Below are 26,673 nucleotides of genomic sequence, written 5' to 3' on the forward strand. Positions count from 1 at the left end.
TAACAAAACGTTGCATTAATGGTTCCAGGCCCATGGCCAGGGTTTTGATAGGGGGGGGGGGGGTGCGCGATTTTTTTCCTTCGACGATTTTTATTGAGCGTTTAAGTGGCAAAGGGAGTATGTGGGGGAGGGGATGTTCCTCCTGCAATCGGGGGCTTTGGAGATCCTCCCCCTAGACAATCTTGAAAATGAAACTCCTGCATTCTGGTCACTTTTTAACTGTATTTAGAAACTGAAGATAGAGCATTTTTTATTATGAAATTCAACTTTCATTAACCATACTCAGTGACTGATAGACATGAATATGATATTACATACATGTTTTCCCCACCACATTTTTCAATAACCACCTTTTTCGATCAGTCACGGAAATACATAATTTTATACGGTGTTTAACACGACATTAGTATGCGCTTACACACTTTGTTTACATATGCAACAGCACATTTATAGAATGTAAAATCAACAATAAGAACGGTATAAAATATCATTATTTATTGGAATCTTGGAATCTTGATACAATTGGTGTGTTTTACCATGTCAACATTCTACCATTCATAAATCCAGCGAATTAAATAGAAATATTTGACTTTTTTTCAAAACAATTGTTTGTCTGCTAATATGGATAGTACCAGATGCATAGCATTGCTCTAAACGTGCTAATAGTGTATCGTACAACAAACACTGATTAACAAAACTGGGTCTTCTCTAATGTGTATCAATACTAAAAAGAAAACAAAACGGTATAACTTGTTTTTTTTTTTAAACTATTTTTTAACAAATTAGTTATCTTTTTCTAAACGAATTTCAGAAATATATAACACTTTAGACTTCATTTAGACCCTATAACCACAAACTACTGTTCCTATGGTCTCAAAGTCCTTAACAATGTATACCAGGACGTTGAAGAAAAAAAGATGTACTTATTTGCCCATTATATGCTCAAGATCCGTCACAGTTGATGAAAATTAAACGTTAACGGCCATCCGATCATATGTTATAACGTTTTAAATTCATTATAACAACTGTTTAAAAATATGACATTCTTAGTGTCAAGTTTGACATAATTAAAACATTGTGGAAAGTTATGTATGTGGAGCAGAACAGATGCTATTACGTGTTGGTAAACTACAAAAGAAAGCTTCATTGCTTAGTAACAATGATTTGTTTTCTTGTCATTCAACAAAAAAAAACCTATCATGACTTGAGCATAGCTGATATTTTTTGCTGGAATACCATTGAGGGGATCCGAAAATGGTTGTACGGGGATATAACAAAAAGACAACTCAGTCTGTCGAAAATGCTTTCCAATTATGTTCTTGTTATAAATCGTAGTATAATGCAAAGTTATTAACCAGTGACCCATTAGTCTTCGGCAATAGTCGAAGTATGTCCTTTGATATCAGTCATTTTCGGAAGCTGACATAACATTCCGTTAATTATCATCTAAAATATATTTTCTTTTTTATAAGAATTAAGATTATTTATTTATTCAAGTTAATCAAATTGCTTTTTCCAGCCATTTAGATAATTGTTGAAAAAGGTTATTGGACTGGAATTTCAACCCACAATAAGTAGGCTTCAACATTTTGTTATGATATCTATTACAGTTAAAGACATTACTAACGATGACAAAGGTTACAAAACAATCGTTTAGTATCAAATATCTATAATTAATTATCAATTTTATACGGATTAGAGTAACAGGTTAATAATTTAGCATTATACAGAAAACAAATATCTATTTGTAACAAAGATTCCAATTCCATTTTGCGGGGACCGGCTTCTTAGATCTTCTCAAATTTTGCTGTCACAACCTCTCAACTTATAGTACAATTTTTTACTCGTCTAAAAACATTGGGTGCGAACGCACCAAACGCACCCCCCCCCTGGCTACGGGTATGGGTTCTTGTCAGGAACTGCAACATGTTTGGTTGTAATACGTTCATGTAACCCAGATTGCAGTTGACAGCAATTGTCTTTCGTTTGCACATATTTTGCTGTGGCATTGGGCTGTGGAAGGCCTGAAACAAAGAGCCCGTAGGCAAGTTACGATATACGATGATCCATTCACATGTATATATGTATGTTTACGATTAAAAAGCGACAGTTTGATCAACTGAGGTATATATTACTATTTATACCTAGCGTCTAGAAAACAGGCCTCGGCAAACAGCGTAGACCCAGATGAGACGCCGCATGATGCGGCGTCTATTCAGGGTCTGTGCTGTTTGCTTAAAGGAATTTCTGTAAGAAATATTCGAAATATAGAAATAAATGTACTAGACATCCCTAATCTTGGAAATAAATTGATCCAATTCAGAAGGATGGGACAGTCCACTAGGCATAAATGGGTTAGCCATCATTTTCGTAATAATCAACGCGGGATATAACATCAGTAGTCCGCTTGTTTCTTGTTGAAAATAATTGCATCGAGGTATCTTTCGACGCGTGATGATTAATGGCACGTGGAATATTTTTCTTTTAAGAATTACGATGTTTCCATGCGTGACTTGATCGAATAATTGCTGCATAAAGGATACCCACCACAACTAGTGATTTGCTGATACAGAACAGAACAGAACATAATTTTATTACACATAAACTTTACAGTTTCTAGTTTTTAACATAAACAATAATACAAAATACATGAATATAGTAAGTGGATTTATAATAAGCTGATACACCTAACTGGTTAAGAAAGGTGAGATTAATCTTCACAAAATAAGTTTAGACGTCCTAATATGTTTGTATGACTTTTATTATAATGTTCTGATAATGGAAACATACAATTGTGTGAATGTTAAGAAAGCCAATTGCAACACGTAATTGCCTAAATAAATAATAGTTTTTCGGTAAAAAAGAACCAACTTGTTCACCAGTATACGTCATTGGATGTCAATTTGCGTGTGGCAATTTGATAATGCGCCCAATAATTTACGTGTGCAATGTAATAGTATGAATGATTCACACTATTAAGCGTTTTTTTCTAATGAAATCATTCCTTAAAAAGATGTTGAGAGACAGTCATGGACGTGCTAAAGATGGATGTGCAAGTGCATCATTTAGGACATCATTTCTTAAAATATGCATGTATATACGTCAGCTTCGGGAAGATTTGTGTTATTAACCTGAACTACAAAGGTTGACGCATTATAGATCGCATGTCGTACCTTTTGGGCAGAGACACAGATGTCGAATATGAAACCGACCATAAATGTATGTGACCGGTATGAACACAGCATTTGATGCTGTCACTGTGTACGTCTACATGAATGATCCGCGACTTTCAATCGACAGTTTTCTAGCAAACACTTCGTTATTGATCTTTAACACATGTTAATGAATTCAATAATATTCTTTAAAAGTTTGTATTTACTTTATCGTGCTACCAAAAGGTTGCAAAACAAGTGTATTCAAGGCAATTTCAGTTATTGGTGACTTCAAGGTTATTGCATTCAGTGTATTTATAATTAAACACTCATGTGTCTGAAAAGTAAATAATGGTCTTGATGTTTAGTTTTCTATATGGACGCAAGTTGTCTGTACTGAACAGTTCTAAAATTCAATAGTGGACATTTGATAAAATATTTTAGTTTTAACGTATAGTTCATGGTTCACTTTGATATCGGCTGAGAAAATATTCTCGAAGAATAGATTGACTTGTTACAATGTCGACATATGTCAAAATTGTGGCGAAATGTAAGTTAAAAAACATTGCAATATACATATTTAAATTTCAAAAGTAAATAAAATGATTCGTATAAGTAAACGCGTATATTGCTTTATGAACAGGTGCTACGCGTTGGAGAATGCAATTAAACATATTGTGACTTTGTATGAACGCGACACCGCTTTTCAATATCTAAGTGATGTTTTCGATTGGAATGCACTCACTGACCTATGATAAGAATGGCGCTTTGCAATCAAATCCAGACAGCGTATTTTGGGCTTAAAATTTATTGAAACTTTACAACAGTTAATATCTGCTGCATAATGGTAGACCAATATTTAAGCATTAAATATTGCTTGTTGCAATAATACTATGTAGTGATATATAGACACCGCGATGCAATTTATTTAAAACGTAACTATGCGTTTGAAGTGCAGTTGCTTTATAAATAAATTATAAAACAAAATTTATTGCGCGTATCAGTTTGTTCGAATAAAACTAATTCAAATTGAACATTTTGTAAAGTGTAGTAATACTTAAGACGCAATTTACGGCTCAGCGAATATTGAAGATTATAATGCACAACATAATAATCTCGGAGAACATTTACACAATTTTTTAAGTCAAAGCCCAGAAGAAGTAATTCCTTAACGAATATCGTAAATCTACGATACGAAAATCGTATCTTAAGTAAAATTATTATTTACAAATTGTGTATATAAATATATAAATTGTGACAAAAATGTACGCAACTATGTATATTATTTCACTTTTCATCAGAAAATGTGTTTGGGCTACTGTAGTCTAAATTTTGATGATAAAAAAGACTTCATCCATTGAAATGTAGACCAAACATAAACTTGTATGCGGAAATAGTACACAAAGGAATACTTGGTCGGGTTTCTAGAATGGCAAATATGTATGTGGTTTGTATAATAGGTATGGCCCAGCACTGCGGCTTTTTTTAGGAATACAATTGTCATATGTATCCATGTTATAAACGAACACTTGGTTTACAAACTGACATGTAGGGTGTGACACCCATTGATTTTGAATCAATGACTGCAATAAATCTTTGAATACAAACACGATATGTGAAGATTGCAGATAAGCGCGTTGTGATCAAGTTATCCATTACCGATTTGGTAGTATTTGAAGCCAAATAAGCATTTTGCATTACCCGGGTACTTGTTGAAGGACCAGTCAATAAACTGTAACACAAACCTGACATCTAGGTTCATCGACAGCGGTGTTGAATAAAGCTGTCTGGAACAGAACAGAGGGAATTCGTCATGTTAGAAATTGATTTACGTGGTTTGAGAATAAATAATTGCATCTTATTAGCGTTATGCATTAACAAAGTTAACTTGAAAAATAACGTTTAATCAAAGTTTGAGTAAATGTACTTAGCTTACTTATGATTTCTGCTTGACTACGAAAATGTACATAAATATTTGGGGACCTCTTAAATATGCTTTTGCATGAAGAATGTTCACATCTATTTACTCTATCAATAATTGTATACCTACCTTATACAAAACACTAAAAACAAATCAACATTTTAATCCGTCTTTTAAGCATACATACAGGTTCAGTGATATGTATATGAGTCATTTTGTGTGATAAATGTTCCCACTTAATGTGCTGCACGTAAAGCTGTTAAAGAATGTGACATTATCATATGCAACATTATTCAAATGGATGATAATTAAAACCTGATTATGCAAATGTACTTGACATTAGAAAAACACGCAATGTAACGGATTGTCTTTCAAACTAGTGGCACCAGCCACTCAGTTAACCATTTATGCCTAGCGTCTAGAAAAAGGCCTTGGCAAACAGCGTAGACCCAGATGAGACGCCGGCCGCATGATGTGGCGTCTCATCAGGGTCTGCGCTGTTTGCTTAAAGGAATTTCTGTAAGAAATATTCTATATATATATATATATATACTACACATCCCTAATTTTGGAAATAAATTGATCCAATTTAGAAGGATGGGAGAGTCCACTAGGCATAAATGGGTTAAACAGCGATGGCTGCATACGTTCAGTACATCCAGCAACAACTATTATGATTCTACAAAAGAAATCCTGAAAAGAAAGAACACGCAACGACATTCACATTATTATAGCTATTAATTCACCACAAAATTTTACCTTTCGAAAAAACAAATTACAGTAAAATGCATACACCAAATAATAACCCACTAGTGGAACATCAACAAATTAGTGGAACAACAAAACATTATCACTCCACATAGATGGGAACGGCACCCAATCGTTATTTATACGAAGGTCGCAATAACGATTCAGTTTACGACGGAAAGTCTCACAACCGAACATGACAATGAATGAAAATCATTTAACGAAACTTTATATACGTAATTATCGCTAGTTCAAATAATTTTACCAAAACGTTCGATTATAAGCAATTAAAATTCATTTTCTATTGACAGTTGGTTTACAACTTTACGAACCTTTGAGTAAGGGCGCCTGATTAGTTCATGTTGTGTTCAATTATATATCAAAATCAATTGTGTATGAAAAAATTCACTAGCACGACGTAAAGCAAGTTTGTGCATGTTAATTTATAGAATAGTTAAGCTCATATTAAAAGAACATTCATTCAATAGGTTGAAAACATAAGAATGGCTTATATATAAGGATACAACTCGCTATATATAATAACAAAACAGTGCATGCATTTTGAGGAAAAACATATTTAAAATCATTTCGACGCCATGACTGTGAGTGCTCTATACATCAAGTGGGTTTAAATGAGGTATAATGTCATTTGTTTGTAGGTCTTCTTAAAGGGGCCTTTTCACAGATTTATGCTTTTTTTTTAAGTTTGTCATTAAATGCTTAATATTAATAAATGTAAACATTGGATATAAACAGCTCAAGTGAAAAATCAAGAATAAAATTTTAAAAAGACAAAAAGGTAACCCTCAGCAGGGTTAGAACCACTGACCCCTGGAGTCCAGGAGTAAAAAGTCTCCTACTAAGACCACTCGGCCATCCTTCCGGATAAAATGACGGAAGTATTTTATAGTTTATATAAGCAATCCTCGTAGTTTCACAAAATATAAGGACAACAACAGAACTCTTCAAATTATTAATTCGTTTCGCGTTGCAACGCTTAATATTTTTCAGGTTTTTAAATCGTCAAAAGATGCATATAATGGCTATTTTAGAGCATGGTAAATGTTCAGTATTACTGGTTCCTCACAAATATCACTACTAAAACGAAAATTTTCGAATCTGAAACAACTTTTTTTTCAATTTTGTCATTTCCCCAAACGTGAAAAGGCCCCTTTATGCATGAGTTTGATGATCATGATGTTTTTTGTGAGTGATCATTTGTTAATTTGTTTCATTAAAATTTATCGTTTTGTAATATATTTAATTAACTGAATTAACTTAATAAATATGTTTAAATAAAGTGTATTTATTGAAAAACATAACATTTGAATTGCATAAGGCATCAAGTTTTCCTTGCAATAGTTTTTTGAAGTAAACTCTTACATTAATTTTTTATCATTCCAACGCAGAAATTTTCATATATCATTTTTTTCTGTCATGAAAATTACACGAATGGTAATCACATCGAGCACAGTACATGAGGATTCAGTGCACTTGCGGCAAAATTGACATTTTGATCATAGCATCTCCGTGCTTTTTGATAGTTTCACATTTTTAGTATGTGAACAGCGTGAAAGCGATCCGCGTATTTAGTGCACTAAGGTTTGTAACCTGAACACGCCCTAGGAGGGTTTGTTCACTTGCTTGCCGTGTACAGCACTAGGCATTGACCGCAAGTTAACAATCGAGAGGATATAATTAGTGATACCCCCTGCTTTTATGTCTTTGGGATTGCTGAGGATGATTACCAAGTGTTTATTCCGACCATGAACATTCTTCACATGTACATTTCCCACCGACAGAACGTTGTATAACTCGGTGGATGGTGACGGGTATAGACAGAAGCATGTTCCACAAGCAAAATTGTTTAAGTTTCCAGTGTGAATACGTTTTGACAAAGCTTTATCCGTGAGCCATTCATATACAATACATTTAGAATGATCAGGTACGCAGCTGTCGTGTTTATTCTAAGATTCAATAATGCGAATATGTGAGACAGTTTGTGATCATAAAGTCTAATGCCTTTCTCGGCTTTAATCTGCATTAACCAATTTATGCATAGCGCTATATAGAAATAAATATACTAGACATCCTTAATTTTTGAAATAAATTAATCCAATGTTGAAGGATGGAAGAGTCCACTAGGCATAAATGTGTTAATCTGCAATAATATGGGACATTTCACATCACCTCGTACTGGTCGTCTAATAACGGATTGCCAGCAGAGTGAAATGACCATGCAAACATATGGGCCGTGTTCTGTGAAAAGGGGGTTTAGTGCATGTGCGTAAAGTGTCGTCCCTGATTAGCATTGGCAGTCCACACAGGCTAATCAGGAACGACACTTTCCGATTTGATGATATGTTTCCATTGTAGAACATCTCTTCTTAGCAAAAATGCAGTTTAGTCGGAAAGTGTCGTCCCTGATTAGCCTGTGCGGACTTCAAATGCTAATCTGGGACGACACTTAACGCACATGCATTACGCCCCATTTTCACAGAGTACGGTCCATTCATTATACATGATATGTTAAATCATGGTAGCTTATTTACCAGTTGAACGAGCTTTCATGGTGAAAAGCGACTAAAAGTTGTATATTATACACATACTATTTATCACATTATTTGGCGATGTATTTTGTAATCTATGCAACCAAATGGAGATGCTATTTGACGGATAACACAAGTAACACCCATCTGCCTTACAATTACATTAACTGATAATTAATGTTCATACATCACATGATAGAATCATTCGAGTACTCGTGTTGCTTCCGGTTAACAAAGGGGGGAAGGCATTGAATAACGCAACCATATGTTTACATATTAAACGACATTGTGTTATTATTGACAAAGACTCGTTGAAAATACATATGTCCAATTATAAATCATATTTTAAAACAGGTTAAAATGTTATTTCCGTACCGTTAGTTTACATGTTCCTCGTTTCGGGGATTTAAGTTAAATTACATGTAATCAGATAAGACGAGTTTAATCAACAAATATTTAAATACAAGATATCTGTATTGATTAGTATAAGGTATTTGAAAAAGGCATTATGAACGAATGCATATTTTAATGTTGTTGCAGTTAATTTAAATCGACCATTTGTGGAAACATTATAGTTTGTTATACAAACTTAGCCTGATATTTAAATTTTATTAGAGAAAGTGCATACAAGAATATGTATTGCGTGTAATTAAAAGCATATTTTACAGTTTCGATCCGTTTAACAGATATGAAATAATAAAATATTTTTGGTTCAACAGCGTACTGGCGTCAATTGTTGATTACATCCAACACACTTCATTAAACACGTAAATAAACGACATTCAAAACATATCCAATCAAATAAAGCATAAAATACGATTTGTTTGTATTTTTTGTTCGATAAAAACAAGTTGATATAAAGCGGATATAACGATCCTTGTGGTGTTTCACCTCACTGGGTCTTTATACTTAATTTAAAATTCAAAAACTTGTAAAGAAGACATTTGAACTGTTACAAATTTTTTATATCAAGACGCTTCGCTTATATCTTAGTTCGTTCCTCTTAATGACTAGATATATTAATCAAGATAATTATATGATCTCACTACATAGTGTTTGCCTCGCATAGTTGTTACAAATATTACACTTTCATTTATAAAATCCCTTTTATAACTTACGACAAAATAGTCAATTTAGCAGTAATTGTAAATAGAAAACGGATGTTTCAGTTTAATCAGAAATCTAGTTGTCCTGCAACATGTCTCCAAAACAATATTTATCTCGTCGAAAAGATAAATCAATTCTGCGTGTTTTGATATGTAAACTTTAAATTTCGGAAGAATAACTGCCACATAACAACAAAAAGAATCAAGAGTCAACGGCTAAAAATACACCTAAACGTCAGCATTCATTTTGCGTATTTTTTGACGTTACGTAACTTGACGCCAGTACTGAGCGCGACGCCATATATCTTATTTACATCATTATAGTATACCATTATCATCACACAATTCAAATGCGTAAAAAAGTATTTGCTACCAACGTTTTCTGTTTCCGTAAAATACTATGTTCCTGAATACTTTTCATGCCAACAAAAGTTAGCGTGGTCCAGCAGTTATCGTTATTACTCGAAAAAAATAGTTGACTGGACAAATGACTCCGCCAGTAGATCAATATTGACGCGTTGACTGTACTGGAAGATCACTTTTATCTGCATTTGTTCGCTCACTATGTGTCCCTTGTCATTTAGGTCAGTGGTCACGATACCGAAAAGGTGGGATTCCTTTCCTGCACTCCGATTTCTCCACATAAAATACATTATTGTAAACAGAAGAAAACTAACTAGACAGCTGTTTTGAAGGCGCACATACAGAGTATCAGCAAGTTAACGCAATATCGATATAGATGCCTAAAATCTACGTTACCTAGCGGACATAGGAGGCCAAATTATAATAGATCTACCAGTATGTACCTGGGCAATTGATCAGACGACAAATAGCATCTCCTCTAGAAAACTGGGTTAAGCTTTATCAAGAAAACCAGTCAATCGTTATGTTACGTGTTTTTGGTCATTCATACATGGGATTACCTCGTGTACTGATCCACATAAGATTCTTTAATGAACAAGATTACATGGGAAAATAGATCTGAACAATATGTAGCATTTCGTTTAAAATCATGTGCCTCAAAAGTGAAGTATTTATTGCTGTACACAATACAATTATGTAAATTGTTCAAAATTTATTCATGATAGTATCACACGCTACAATTGGTCTTTTTTGCTCAAGGAAACACATTTGATAGATCAATTGCAGGGCTTTTATATATTGTACAAATGTGTCAATTTTCCATACACTAGCATTTAATTTTATCACATGCTATACCCTGTTTCAAATGCTATATAACCATTACGAATATTTTTATCTTACACATGTGTAATATACTTTTTAAGCGTTTTCATTGGCTTTGTTTTCGTTCGATTAACCAATCGCATGTTGTTATTTTGCTGCAATGACGTTGCAACGTCAAATGACGTCACGAAATGTAAACACAACTCGGGATTTATCATTATGTTTGCGTAAATATTTATTTAATTTGCGCATTTAAAAGCATGTGGAAAAAATCTGACACTCGTTGTCATATCATACCATATTTTATTAAACTCGTCCAGGAAATTCGTTAGTAAGCTCGCCAAAAGCTCGCTTACTAACAAAATTGCAAAAACTCTTTTAATAAAATATGGTATGATATAACAACTCGTGCCAGATCCTATGTATCTACATATATATACATAAGACTGTGCATTTTCAGTTGCTCACAAAAACAGGCCCTGTGCAAATACATTGGGTATTACTTATTATTTAAGGCCTTGAAAATACAAAATGTTGCTAATTGCTATTATAATAAACACATTTGTAAGTGTGTTGTATTAACTTTACATTAATTTTCACATTTTGGCCGCGTTCTTAGAAAACTGGGCTTAATACATGTGCGTAAAGTGTCGTCCCATATTAGCTTGTGCAGTCCGCACAGGCTAATCAGGGACGACACTTTCCGCTTATATGGTATTTTTAGTTTCAAGAAAGTTCCTCCTTACCGAAAATCTAGTTTAAGCGGAAAGTGTCGTCCCAGATTAGCCTGTGCGGACTGCACAGGCTAATCTGGGACGACACTGCGCACATGCATTAAGCCCAGTTTTCTCAGAACGCGGCTAATTTTATGTGCAAAAGTTGATCTATGCCATGTATGACTCTCAGTGCGATCAACATGCACTTATAACATTTTAACCATTTTATTCTACAGACGTCTTTCCCTTATTTTTATAATAACTAACTTTGTTTATGTTTTGCGTAAAGTTTTGTTTTGCCAAGAATTAAATGTCAACTGCTCTTCTATGCATCGACCTTGTTCGCACCTGGCACTATGTCATAAATACATCATACATAACTTAATTGCATCGTAGCGATGGAACTATTTCTCATGCAAATGTATAAGAAATATCACCTTTTAAAATTTGAAACGCCCCAATTAGTGCCGGGTTCTCGAGAACGTGTGACATAATAAAATCGGATTTAAACTAAATAAATCGTTATAGTAATCATTTAATTATTCCGTTTAATTCAGAGTCTTTGATTTTAAATATTTGCGTGTTTTTAAAGCGGGTATGCACGGTTTTTATATGTGTTAAATTGTAATATATTGATATGCAGCAAAGACAAATTAGTGCCCCGATTCGATTGTGACGAAGATATTTCGTACATATTTTCCTACAATAACCGAGTCATTCGTCTTTTTATTAGGACCGGAGTGAGTGTTCGTGTGTCGTATGAATATATATCGTTGCAGGAAATTAAAATGATTCGTACAACTAAATTTACATTCACACCGTACATGCATGATATACATGCTGGCGAATTCGACTGCACAGACATTTTCAATTTCAGAATTAAATATCTGGCTTTTTTCGCGTTTTTCGATACATGTTCTTCTGAACTTTTATTATTATTTATATTGAAATATATGTGTAATAAATCTAAGGTTTTTTACATATTTAATATAAAGTTATATTTCTTTAATATAAATTCATAAATATTTTACAAAATCGTGCATAACGTATTGCATTCTTTTTAAATATTATCAATAACATGTACGTTTCTAATTTATACACTGATTTTGGGCTAGATTTTAATAAACTCTGAAACATATGAAACTTAAACTTAGGTACATTTGAATAGCAATACTACCCTTTTACTCAAAGTGGGCGGTCCACGTTCGATTTAAAGTTATCAATTTAATCCAGGATCCAGTTGCGTTTAGAACGGATTGTTGTCGCAATCGTATTGTTAAAGGGATCTTTTCACGCTTTGGTAAATTGACAAAATTGAAAAAAGTTGTTTCAGATTCGCAAATTTTCGTTTTAGTTATGATATTTGTGAGGAAACAGTAATACTGAACATTTACCATCGTCTAATATAGCCATTATATGCATCTTTTGACGATTTTAAAACTTAAAAAGTATAAAGCGTTGCAACGCGAAACGATTGAATAATTTGGAGAGTTCTGTTTTTGTCGTTAAATTTTGTGAAACTACGAAGATTGCTTATATAAGGTATAAAATACTTCAAGTATATGTACTCGGCGGAATAGCTCAGTAGGCTAAAGCGTTTTTACTTCAGGACTCTGGCAGGACTCCAGGGGTCACTGGTTCGAAACCTGGTCCGGGCAATGTTCTTTTCCTTTTTTAAATTTTATTCTTGATTTTTTACTGGAACTTTTACGATCCAATGTTTACATTTATCGATATAAAGCATTTAATGAATAAGTTAAAAAAATGCCAAAATCTGTATAAACGTTAATTCGGACCTTTTATGTGGGTGTTGACGCTGGTCGATAACACAGGTGGAAGTAACGTACCCAGGATAGTATTTTTATATATATATATTTTAGGATCCCAATATATTCAAATAAATATGCAAAATCATGTTTAATGAGAAAAAAATTGACAAAGAACCATGAAAAAATCCCCACCCTCTGATATTGGAATGATAACAAGGTCATTATCTAGAATTTATCATAGACCTGTCTTCGCCGACCGCAAAAATGTCAAAAGAAGCTTTAATCAAAAGCATCCATTGATCCCCCTATGGGCAATTGGACAACCTTAAAAAAAAGTTCACTTAAAAAAAATCTGTCCAGCAGTTAACTCACAGTCGGTCAATAACCAAGCAATATTTCCAGTCCGTAAGTCAACCCTAATAAATCTTCGACAGACTTTCAAACAATAGTTTTGAGTTTTTGCCCCTTAATCGATAGCTCGCGTCCTATTCCTTTAAAACAACGAAGCGTGTCATCAAATAATGCATGCATATGCAACCACTTACCCCTAAAAACTAATTCCAAAACGTTATATTTTCTTTGCAACAACTGTTTTAACTCTAAATTTGATTTACTTCAAAACGAAAGTAGCCATAGCTCTTGAACCCGGCTCAGCAGTGAATTACACTGACAGAGTCAGGCACATAAAATCCAATCAACAACAACAACGATGTTTTAGTAAATGTAAATAAATGAAAAATACGTATCATTCTGATTGTATTTGAAAGGTTGTCCAATTGCCCATAAGAGGATCAAGGGATGATTTTGATTAAAGCTACTTTTGACATTTTTGCGGCCCGCGAAGACAGGTCTATGATAAATTCTAGTTAATGACCTTGTTATCATTCCAATATCAGAGGGTGGGGATTTTTTTCATGGCTCTTTGTCAATTTTTTTTCTCATTAAACATGATTTTATATATTTATTTTAATATATTGGGCTCCTGAAAAAATAAAAATAAAAATACCATCCAGGGTACGTTACTTCCACCTGTGGTCGATAATTGAAACACTTACAACCCTTAACAATGATTATCGGGGCACATTATGTGCGTCCATTGTGAAATTTAGCTAATGAAAACATGAATAAAGAATGGTAATAACGTGTCCAGTCTAACGAATAGTGAAGGTTAACGATGTGTTACGTTGAAATACTATGATTAAAAGATGACAGAAACATGATGCTACGTACATTTAACACTGTAGTTTGCTCCTGATGACAACTCAAAACTGTTAGGAGCATCGAACGTTATATACAACTTATCCGTTGATTTTTTGTTAACAAATATAAATGCATTATCAATTAACAATGGCTTTACTAAGCAGTTCACTCACCATAAAAATGGAAACTGATCGATTATTTGTATTAAATATAGAGTGACTTTGATAGAATCTTTTCTATTAACTTTGATAAAAGCTTCGTTAATTTCTTGCATATTATTGCTGAATTAAGTACTTTTAGGTACTCAAAATGTAATTGCACAATAAGGCGCCATATCTCAAACGTCATGCTGATACCCCATTACTGAAGAGAGCGTTCGACTCATATGATGAAGATGAATAACCGAATTTAGGATGCATTCAGCGTAAAAAGCGGATCAGTGTCACAAGATTATAATGGCCGCTTTGTTACGAAATGTTCGGATAAACCTTTATTCGGACTAGTAAAGTGAGAACGAACAATGACGAAAATACACACTCTCACGTTGGCTTTGGATTTCATTATCAATACTAATTCCACTTACTTTTAAAGTGATATTACGGGCATCTTAACAGTTTATAGGTGTCTACCACAACCGTTGTTTATTTTTGGTGTTTTCACTTCATATACACTTTTATTTGTTAATGCAGCATCAATATACTAAAACAATATCCCCGAAAGAGAAACATAATGCATTTGAATATTAACCGTTCTTTCGTTTGACAACTGATCACGCATGTACAATGTGAAACTAAATTAAGTTTTAGTGCAGATTCGTTTATACGACACAAAGACACAATTTTGTTTTACGGATCATTTCGGCTTACAGGACTGGGTGAGTCACGTAAAAATCGAATATACAATATATTTTTATAAACAACTGGTAGCATGAGGAGTTGCAGATAATTGGTCAGTAACCACAATTTAACTTACTCTTTTGACTTGTTAACTCTTTTCAGCTCAATTCAACAATGAAAAATGCCTATAATACTGTTTCACTTTAAACACAATGCCATTAGATTCCGAAGATGATAGTGTTTCAAAGCACAGTGTGTGCGTCCATTGTGAAATGGGGTCTAAGAATACAAGAACTATGATTACCAATTAAATGGCCAGTCGGGAGAGAATCATAGATGAACCACGCGTATAAATGTTTTGAAATTATGACTTTTTCCACGTAATTTTAACGATGATTTCCGATCATCGTGTGACATTGTCTATAGTTATCATAACCTGTGAGTACCTCGATGGTACAGTATCCAGACACATTCGATTGAAAATCATTATACGATAAGTTATAAATATCACACAGTGTTTGAATTGATTCGCAAAGGTATGTAGATTGATAAATACTATGAATTTCATGAGAAAGTGAAGAGGCGATACAAATGTAAATATTGTATGCAATAAATGCAATTCTCGACTATAATTGTATAATACATCGAATGATTTAAACACTTTTTTGTACCTAATGTATATGTGTGCCTGAGTTTGAACATTCGATACGCACTGGTAATAAAGGACAGGCACTGCACCTGAAACGTTCTTTTTTTTCTAAAATGGCGAAAATGCGCTTAGAATGTTGACGGTTATGGCTGCAAAAGATATCTGTTAAAAGAAGTGTCTAATAAGAGCGAAATAAATGCTATAACCTTATTCGAAAGCGGATTAAACATACACGCTATATCTGCCAAGTTAATAGAAAAAAAACTAGTTATAAAAAGATGTAACTTCAAGAATATTACTATCCTGTCATGCTACTTTCTTATTAATTCATGTTTCATATTTTGTTATAAGTCCATCGGTTGGTGACTTTTTAATCGATCTTTGATATGCCATGCAGAATGTCAAAGTCTTCGCTTCTAATATAATACTAGTAATCTTATATTTGTGAAAACTACATCGTACTTTCCTCAAAAGCAAAGCAGACCAGTGTATCGTACCATTTCAATGTTAATGAAACAACTGATTATGAAATTCTCGCCGATAATGAATTATGAAAATTATTTCCGATATTCAGCAATGTGTTTGTTTAAAGAGGTCGCAATGACGATTCAATTTACGATGGTAAGTCGCCTGATTGAAAAGTAAAATGAATAAAAATCACCACCTAACAATATTCACGTTATTATAAGATGTTCAAATCATGTCCCCAAACGCATGGCTTAAAGCCATATAAATACTTAAAATCAATGAATATTTCGCAAAATGGTTTGTCAAATAAAGTTAACTCATGAAAAAAATAGTGTTCCTTATAGCAAGAGCCAACATTGCAAGATATGGTCTGGTAACATAGATTTAAAGGGGCCTTTTCACGTTTTGGTAAATTGACAAAGTTTAAAAAAGTTGTTTCCGATTCGCAAATTTTCGTTTTAGTTATGATATTTGTGAGGAAACAGTAATTCTGAATAGTTACCAAGCTCTAAAATAGCCAATATATGCATCTATTGACGATTTAAAAACCTGAAAATTATAAAGCGTTGCAACGCGCGAAACGATTGAATAATTTTGAGAGTTTTGTTGTTGTCGTTATATTTTGTGAAACTACGCGGATAGGTTATATAAAGTATAAAATACTGCCTGCATTGCGTGAGCGCAGATGGCCGAGTGGTCTGAATGGTTTCTACTTTTACGTCAGGACTCCAGGGGTCAGTGGTTCGAAACCAGTTGTGGATTACTTTTTTTTAAATTTTATTCTCGATTTTTCACTGGAGCTTTTTATTTCCAATGTTTACAATTATCAATATAAAGCATTTAATTGCAAACTTTACAACATGCAAAAATCTGTGAAAAGGCCCCTTTAACGAGGAACAAAAAGCTCGTTTTTAGCATAGGTGCGTTTACGCACCTATGCTTATGGTATATACCACATTTCAAAAATCCACATCGAATGGTTACCCTTTATGAAGCCTTACCTGATCAAAAATAAGACGAAATATCTATTTAATTTAGTATATGGTCATTCTTACAATTTTTTTTTGGAAACGTTTTTCTAACGTTTTCTTCCAATAATATTGCTGACACCGTTTTTAGTGAATGTTTCTAAGACCGTTTTATGTCAAAAAATCTTCTTATAACCTAAAACAAATTTCGTTCGTAAAACAATTCTATCTGCACTATAAATCTCAATCTCCTACGCAGTGGCCTCCCTTATACTAGAAGTTACTGACCGGGCGAAGCAAGGGAAGTAACTGCTGTGAGGAGTTTCTATAAAAATCTTCATTTAGAAATCTGTATTCAGAACTCAATCTGTTGTGCACGTCTGCATCTTACGCTTACCACAAGTTTTACGACAAATTCTTGACGCAGACGAATAGGGTAGCGTCTATTTTCATTTGTGAAAACAATAGTTCGATACAGATCTGTCCGTGCTTAAATTTTGAAAGGCTTGGGTAATTATTTTTCATAAGCGTTTCAAACACTGATAGTCGGTAATTGTTTGAAATTATTGATTTGAGAAATTCGCGGATGGCGATATCGAACCACAGGTGGGTAGCGTGTGGCTATGCTATTAATTAGTGAAAACATCATTTTGAATGATAAATAATCATATTATAACGAAAAATTAACTTTTCTGAAAAAAAATATTTCACTATCAAATATATATATAACAAGGTATGCAACTCAAAATCAGCCCAAAACGGGGTGCATCGCTTTGAACAGCCATATCTTCATCAATTTTGCAGCGATTTTCACGATCTCGGTCTTATTCAACGCAGAAATGAATTTCCTTTCTGGAAATGTATATGTCTTGCAATATTTTTACAAATGCTGGGTCAACTTTTAAGAAATAACACGATACACAACACGCATGACCCAGTTGACAGTGATCATGTATTCTTTATGAATGAAATCTCCAGTTGTAAAGACACACCTCCGCATTGGACCAATGAAATCACTCGTATGTTTAAAATGTCAGTTAGTTGAAATGTATGTAAACAAAGGTTTCAAACGGCGCTGGACAGTTAGTCTTGATGCAGAATGTAACGACAAGAACGGTAATAATATTTTTTCATACGTTTTATTGAATTATGGTATCGAACTACATGAACTTTATAGGGAAGTTGCCCTTTACTCCGTGAAGATTTCAGTCTTAAAGACAGCATGATCACTGTCAACTGGGTCATGCGTGTTGTGTATCGTGTTATTTCTTAAAAGTTGACCCAGCATTTGTAAAAATATTGCAAGACATATACATTTCCAGAAAGGAAATTCATTTCTGCGTTGAATAAGACCGAAATCGTGAAAATCGCTGCAAAATTGATGAAGATATGGCTGTTCAAAGCGATGCACCCCGTTTTGGGCTGATTTTGAGTTGCATACCTTGTTATATATATATTTGATAGTGAAATATTTTTTTTCAGAAAAGTTAATTTTTCGTTATAATATGATTATTTATCATTCAAAATGATGTTTTCACTAATTAATATCATAGCCACACGCTAACCACCTGTGTATCGAACTACATTATACCACGTGACGCCATTCTTCCCTGTATCTTGCACCTATGCTTTTAACGCCATCGGCGCTCTCGTTAATTTTTGTTTAACGATATATTCCATGTGAATTTCCCGCGACGTTATCCGAACTTTTACGAGAGCATGCGAGATTGACTTTGGGTAATTCGTTTAGACTATGTCGTTCTTCAGACGTTTCCCGAAGTAAATGTCGCTTTTGCACGCAAATGTTCAGATATAGGCAGGGGAAATTCACAAATGCGATCGTACTTAATATGTGCTTTGCACCGTTAACCAACCGGATCAAGGCTAGCAGGAAGCCTGGTTGTTCATATACTCACAATGCGTTGCAAAAGGCGTTGGTCATTAGTTGACAATTAAGTGCAGCTAATTAGTTTGTACTCATTGTGTTTTTCAACGGATTTACTTGAAGCTCCGCAATAGAGGCATTCACTGGACAGGAGGTACGCTTATTTCATAACCGGGATGACACTAAGATAACAAAATATTCCACTGAACTCCCGTTTAAAACCTTTGCATTTATGGTTCTTGTCAGGAACTGCAACATGTTCGGTCGTTATACGTTCGTGTAACCCAGATTTCGTTTGGCAGCAATTGTATTTCATTTGCATATATTTTGTTGTGGCATTGATCTGTGGAAGAAAGGAAACAAAGAGCCCGTAAGAAAGTTACGATGTACGATGATCCATATACATGTGTATATGTATGTTTACGATTAAAAAGCGACAGTTTGTTCAATTGAGGTATATATATACCTTAGTTGAACAAACTGTCGCTTTTTAATCGTAACTATACATTTCGTAATAATCAACGCGAGATATCACATCACCGCGTGTTTCTCGTTTAAAATAATTGCATCGAGGTACCTCGACGCGTGATGATTAATGGAACGTGGAATATTTATCTTTTAAGAATAACGATGTTTCAATGCGTGACTTGATCGAATAATTGCTGCATAAAGGATACCCACCACAACTAGTGATTTGCTGATACACCTTTTGTAAATCTTCACAAAATAAATTTAGACAACTTAATATGTTTGTATGACTATAATTATAATGCTCTGATACTGGAAACATACAATCGTGTGAATGTTAAGCAAGCCAATTGCAACACGTAATTGCTTAAATAAATAATAGTTTTTCGGTACAAAAAAACACACACACAATTTGTTCACCAGTATAAGTCATGGATATTTGCGTGTGGCAATTTGATACTGCGCCCAATAATTAACATATGCAATGTACTAGCCTGAATGATTCACACTATTAAGCGGTTTAATTTTCGAATGGAGTCATTCCTTAAAAAGATGTTGAGAGACAGTCATTGACGTGCTAAAGATGGATGTGCAAGTGCATCATGGACATCATATCTTAAAATGTGCATGTATAGACGTCAGCTTCGGGAAGATTTGTGTTATTAACCTGAACTACAAAGGTTGACGCATTATAGATCGCATGTCGTACCTTTTGGGCAGAGACACAGATGTCTAAGATGAAATCGACCATAAATGTATGTGACCGGTATGAACACAGCATTTGATGCTGTCACTGTGTGAAATAAGGCGTCGACATGAATGATCCGCGACCCTCAATCGACAGATTTCTAGCTAACACTTCGATATTGATCTTCAACAAACGTTAATGAATTCAAAAATATTATATATTTTTTTATTTACTTTATCATGATACCAACAGGTTGCAATACAAGTGTATTCAAGCCAATTTCAAAGTTATTGATATCTTCAAGGTTATTGTATTCAGTGTATTTATAATTAAACACTCATGTGACTGAAAAGTAAATAATGGTCTTGATGTTTAGTTTTCTATATGGACGCAAGTTGTCTGTACTGAAAAGTTATAAAATTCAATTGTGGACATTTGATCAAATACTTTGGTTTTAACGTATGGTTCACTTTGATATCGGCTGTGAAAATATTATCGAAGAATAGATTGTCTTGTTTCAATGTCGACATATGTCAAAATTGTGGCGCTATGAAAGTTATACAAGAAATATTGCAATGTACATAATTAAATGTCAAAAGTAAATAACATGATTTTTATAATTCATACGGATAAACGCGAATTTTGCTTTATGACATGTGACGCTTTGGAGTATGAAATTAATTAAAATTTATACAGATAAAATTGTAAATTGCTGTATGAACAAGTGTTACGCTTTGGAGAATGAAATTAATTATAATTCATACGGATAAACGCGTATATTGCTTTATTTTGCAAGTGCTACGCATTGGAGAATGTAATTTAAAATATAGTAAGTTTGTATGAACGCGACACCGCTTTTCAATATCTAAGTGATGTTTTCGATTTGAATGCATTCATTGACCTGTGGGAAGAATGACGCTGTGCAATCAAATCCAGACAGCGTATTTGGGCTTAAAATTTATTGAAACTTTACAACAGTTAATATCTGCTGAATAATGGTAGACCAATCTTTAACCCTTTGCATGCTGGGAATTTTGTCGTCTGCTAAAATGTCGTCTGCTGAAATTCTAAAATTAGCATTTTCTTTGATTTTTTTTCAAAAAATACTATCAGAATAGCAAATAGTTTGGATCCTGATGAGACGCCCCGTTCTGTGGCGTCTCATCTGGATTTAAACTGTTTGCAAAGACCTTCAAAATTCAGTTCCAGCACTGGAAGAGTTAAACATCACGTGCTTGTTGCAATAATACTATGTAGTGTTTGTTTGACACCGCGATGCAATTTATTTGAAACGTAACTGAACGTTTGAAGTGAAGTTGCTTTATAAATACATTATCGAACGAAATATTTTTGGCTCAGCGAATATTGAAGGTTATAATGCATTACATAATAATATTGGAGAACATTTTCACAATTATTTTTAGTCAAAACCAAGAAGTAATAATTTATTTTCGTATATCGTAAATCTACGATACGAAAATCGAATCTTAAGTATTAATAATTGTTTACAAATTATGTATATAAATATATAAAATGTAACAAAAAATGTATACAACTCTATACATGCATATGATTTCACTTTTCTTTTGCAAATGTTTTGGGCTTTTGTAGTCGAAATTTTGTATAAATAAAAATACTTATTCCATTGAAATGTAGAGCAAACATAAACTTGTATTCGGAAATAGTACACAAACGTGCACTAGTTTCTGGCAATGGTCGGGTTTCTAGAATTGCAAATATGTACCGGTATGTGGTTTGTATAATATGTATGGCACAGTACTGTGGCTTTCTTTGAGAAATATAATTGCCATATATATCCATTTTGTAAACGAACACTTAGTTTACATACTGACATGTAGGGTGTGACACCCATTGATTTTGAATCAATGACTGCATTAAATCTTTGAATACAAACACGATATGTGAAGATTGCAGATAAGCGCGTTGTGATCAAGTTCTCCATTACAGATTTGGTAGTAATTGAACCAGATTTAAGCCGCCAAATAAGCACTTTACATTACCTGGTTGTCTTATTTATAAGACGTGCAAAGAATTTAGAGATACTTTTTATATGGGCTAAATTCAATAGAACATGATTACAATTATTACCAATATAAAAAGTAGCGTCAACAAGTTGGACTACATTACCTGGGTACTCGTTGAAAGACCAGTCAATAAACTATAACACACACAGAGAGTATTCGTCATGTAAGAAGTTGCTTTTCTCGGCTTTAATCTGCATTAACCCATTTATGCCTAAAACAAGGGCCTTTGCAAACAGCGTAGACAGCGGCGTCTCATCTGGGTCTGCGCTGTTTGCTTACAGGAATTTCTGTAAGAAATATTCTAAATTTAGAAATAAATATACTAGACATCCCTAATTTTGGAAATAAATTGATCCAATGTAGAAGGATGGTAGAGTCCACTATGCATAAATGGTTTCATCTGCATTAATTGAGAGACAATTCACATCACCAGATACTGGTGATACACCTAATAACAGATTGCCAGCAGAGCGAAATGACCATAGAAACATAAAGGCCGTGCTCTGTGAAAGGGGAATTAATTCATGTACGTAAAGTGTCGTCCCTGATTAGCCCTGGCAGTCCGCAAAGGCTAATCAGGGACGACACATTCCGATTGTATGATATTTTTTCGATTGAAGAAAATCTCTTCTTAGCAAAAATGCAGTTTAGTCGGATAGTGTCGTCCCTGATTGGCCTGTGCGGACTGCACAGGCTTATCTGGGACGACACTTTACGCACATGCATTAATCCCCATTTTCACAGAGCACGGTCCATTCATTATATGTTAAACCATGGGAAAGTAGCTTTTTTACCAATCGAACGAGGTGTCATGGTGAAAAAGCAACTGAATGTTTTATATTATACACATAATATTTATCACATTATTAATTTTGGCGATGCATTTTGTAATCTATGCAACCAAATTGAGATGCTATTTGACGAATAACACATGTGACACCCAGCTGTCAAACGTAAACATTAAAGGGATCTTTTCACGCTTTGGTAAATTGACAAAATTGAAAAAAGTTGTTTCAGATTCGCAAATTTTCGTTTTTGTTATGATATTTGTGAGGAAACAGTAATACTGAACATTTACCATGGTCTAATATAGCCATTATATGCATCTTTTGACGATTTTAAAACCTAAAAATTATAAAGCGTTGCAACGCGAAACGATTGAATAATTTGGAGAGTTCTGTTTTTGTCGTTAAATTTTGTGAAACTACGAAGATTGCTTATATAAGGTATAAAATACTTCAAGTATGTGTACTCGGCTCAGTAGGCTAAAGCGTTTTTACTTCAGGACTCTGGTAGGACTCCAGGGGTCACTGGTTCGAAACCTGGTCCGGGCAATGTTCTTTTCCTTTTTTTAATTTTATTCTTGATTTTTTACTGGAGCTTTTACGATCCAATGTTTATATTTATCGATATAAAGCATTTAATGAATTAGTTAAAAAATGCCAAAATCTGTGAAAAGGCCCCTTTAAATGATAATGTTCATACATCACATGATAGAATCATTCGAGTACTCGGGTTGCTTCCGGTTCACAAAGGAGGGAAGGCATTGACTAAAACAACCATATGTTTACACATTAAACGTCATTGTGGTATTATTAACAAAGATTCGTTGAAAATGCATATGTCCAATTATATAACATTTTAATACAGGTGTAAATGTGATTTCCGTACCGTTAGTTAACATGTTCCTCGTATCGGGGATTTAACTAAAAGTACATGTAATCAAATAAGACTAGTTTAATCAACAAATATTTAAATACAAGATTTTTGTATTGATTAGTATCAAGTATTTGAAAAAGGCATTTCTAACGAATGTGTATTTGAATGTTGTTGCAGTTAATTTAAATCAACCATTTGTGGAAACATTGTAGTTTTTTTATACAAACTTAGCCTGATATTAAACTTTTACTAGTGCACACAAGAATATGTATTGCGTTTAATTAAAAGTATATTTTACAGTTTAGATCCGTTTAACAGGTATGAAATAATCAAATACTTTTGGTTTAACGGCGTACTGGCGTCAAATGTTGATTACATTGTACACACTTCATTAAACATGTAAATAAACGACATTCAAAACATATCCAACCAAAAAACAGCATCAAAAATACGATATGCTTGTATTTTTAGTTCGATAAAAACAAGTTAATATAAAGCGGATATAACGATACTTGTCCTGTTTCACCTCACTGATGCTTTCTTCTTAATATAAATTCAAATACTTGTAAAGAAGTCATTTGAATTGTTACACATTTGTCTAAGACCCTTTTATATTAAGACGATTCGCTTATATCTTAGTTCGTTTCTCTTAATGACTAGATATATCAATCAAGATCATTATATGATCTCACTACATAGTGTTTGCCTCGTATAGTTGTTAGAAACATTACACTTTCAGTTATACAATCCATTTAATAACTTAAGACAAAATAATAATTGAAACAGTAACTGTAAAAAGATAAAGGATGTTTCAGTTAAATCAGAAATCTAGTTGTCCTGCACGCGCTTCCAAAACAATATTATCTAGTCGAAAAGATAAATCAATTCTGTGTGTTTTGATATGTAAACTTTAAAATTCGGAAGAATAACTGCCAAATAACAACAAAAAGAATCAAGAGTCAACGGCTAAAAATACACATTATTGTCAGCATTAATTTTCCGTATTTTTTTTACGTTACGTAACTCGACGCCAGAACTGAGGGCGACGCCATATATTTTATTTACATCATATTAATATACCATTATGTACACAACATTCAAATACGTAAAAAAGTAGTTGCCACCAAAGTTTTCTGTTTCCGTAAAATACTATGTTCCTGAATACTTTTCATGCCAACAAAAGTTGACGTGGTCCAGCAGGTATCGTTATTACTCGGAAATAGTTGACTGGACATATGACTCCGCCAGTAGATCAATATTGACGCGTGGACAGTACTGGAATATAACTTGCAACTGCATTTGTTCGCCCACTATGTGTCCCTTGTCATTTAAGTCAGTGGCCACTATATCGAACAGGTGGTGTTTCGTCCCTGCACTCCGGTTTCTCCACATTAGATACATGATTGTAAACAGAAGAAAACAAACTAAACCGCTGTTTTAAAGGCACACATACAGATTATCAGCAAGTTACCGCAATACCGATATAGATGCCTCAAAATCTACGTTCTCTAGCGGACATAGGAGGCCAAATTATTATAGACCTACTAGTATGAACCTGGGCAATTGATCAGAGGACAAATAGCATCTCCTCTAGAAAACTGGGTTAAGCGTTATCAAGGAAACCAGTCAATTGTTATGTTATGTTTTTGGTCATTCATACAGGGAATTACCTTGTGAACTTGTCCATATAAGATTCTTTAGTGAACAAGATTACAGGAAAAATAGATATGAACAATATGAAGCATTTCGTTTAAAATCATGTGCCTCAAAAGCGAAGTATTTATTACTGAACACAATACCGCCAATGTTAAGCGAATCATTCATCGACCCATAGTTGTGTTAAGTCGTTTTCATGTCTCCATTACGAATGAAAACGTCCGTTCACGTAAGTCGAACTCGCCTCATTGCCATATATGCGATGTACATGCATGAATGTCGCACGCCATTAGCTATCGCATTGCGTAATGTAATCGTGTTTACGATGTAATGGTGATCATAGACATAGTATTAGATAGATATGCTAGTTCAATAATTCGAACGTCATTTACCGGTATTCTTAGCTGAATTACTGCATACACAAATGATGGCTAGAACAATTTTCAACTGTACCTAAACACGAAACCGACGAATGGGTTACCTATTCAAGTACTAATTAGTATGCTGAACCTATTAAGCCAAAGCTGAAATAAGCTCGATAGAATACAGCAGGCTAAAGCATATGTTATCTATATGAACACAGTGGGCTTAAAAGAATGTGACAGGTATTAACACATCATTCTAAAACGTATTTGACAGGTATGAACACAGCGGCCTTAATCGTATGTATCCAAGTTTGAACACATCAGGCTCAAACGTATGTGATCGGTATGAACACAGCGGGCTCAAGCGTAAATGACCGGTATGAATACAGCGGCTCAAGCGTATGTGACTGGTATGAATACAGCGGGCTCAAACGTATGTGTCCGGTATGAACGCAGCGGACTAAAACTTATGTGACCGGTATGAATGCTGCGGGCTCAAACGTATGCGAACGGTATGAACACAGCGGGCTCATCGTATTTGACCGGTATGAATACAGCGGGCTCAATAATATGTGACCGGTATGAATACAGCGGGCTTAAACGTATGTGACCTTTATAAACACATCGGGCTGAAACGTATT

General features: G+C 34.0%; 1 long non-coding RNA gene across 1 annotated transcript; it reads right to left on the reverse strand.

Annotated features, from left to right (window-relative positions):
* Nucleotides 1-480: 480 nt before the first annotated feature.
* On the reverse strand, nucleotides 481-13,802 carry LOC127871810 (uncharacterized). The gene is made up of 3 exons (XR_008045574.1): nucleotides 13,691-13,802; nucleotides 4,898-4,939; nucleotides 481-2,024 (listed from the first exon to the last, which is right to left on the reverse strand). It is a non-coding gene; the product is annotated as an uncharacterized LOC127871810 (long non-coding RNA).
* Between the last annotated feature and the right edge of the window lie 12,871 nt (nucleotides 13,803-26,673).

The sequence above is a fragment of the Dreissena polymorpha genome, chromosome 1 (assembly GCF_020536995.1).
Source record: "Dreissena polymorpha isolate Duluth1 chromosome 1, UMN_Dpol_1.0, whole genome shotgun sequence".
Classification (NCBI taxonomy): Eukaryota; Metazoa; Mollusca; class Bivalvia; order Myida; family Dreissenidae; genus Dreissena; species Dreissena polymorpha.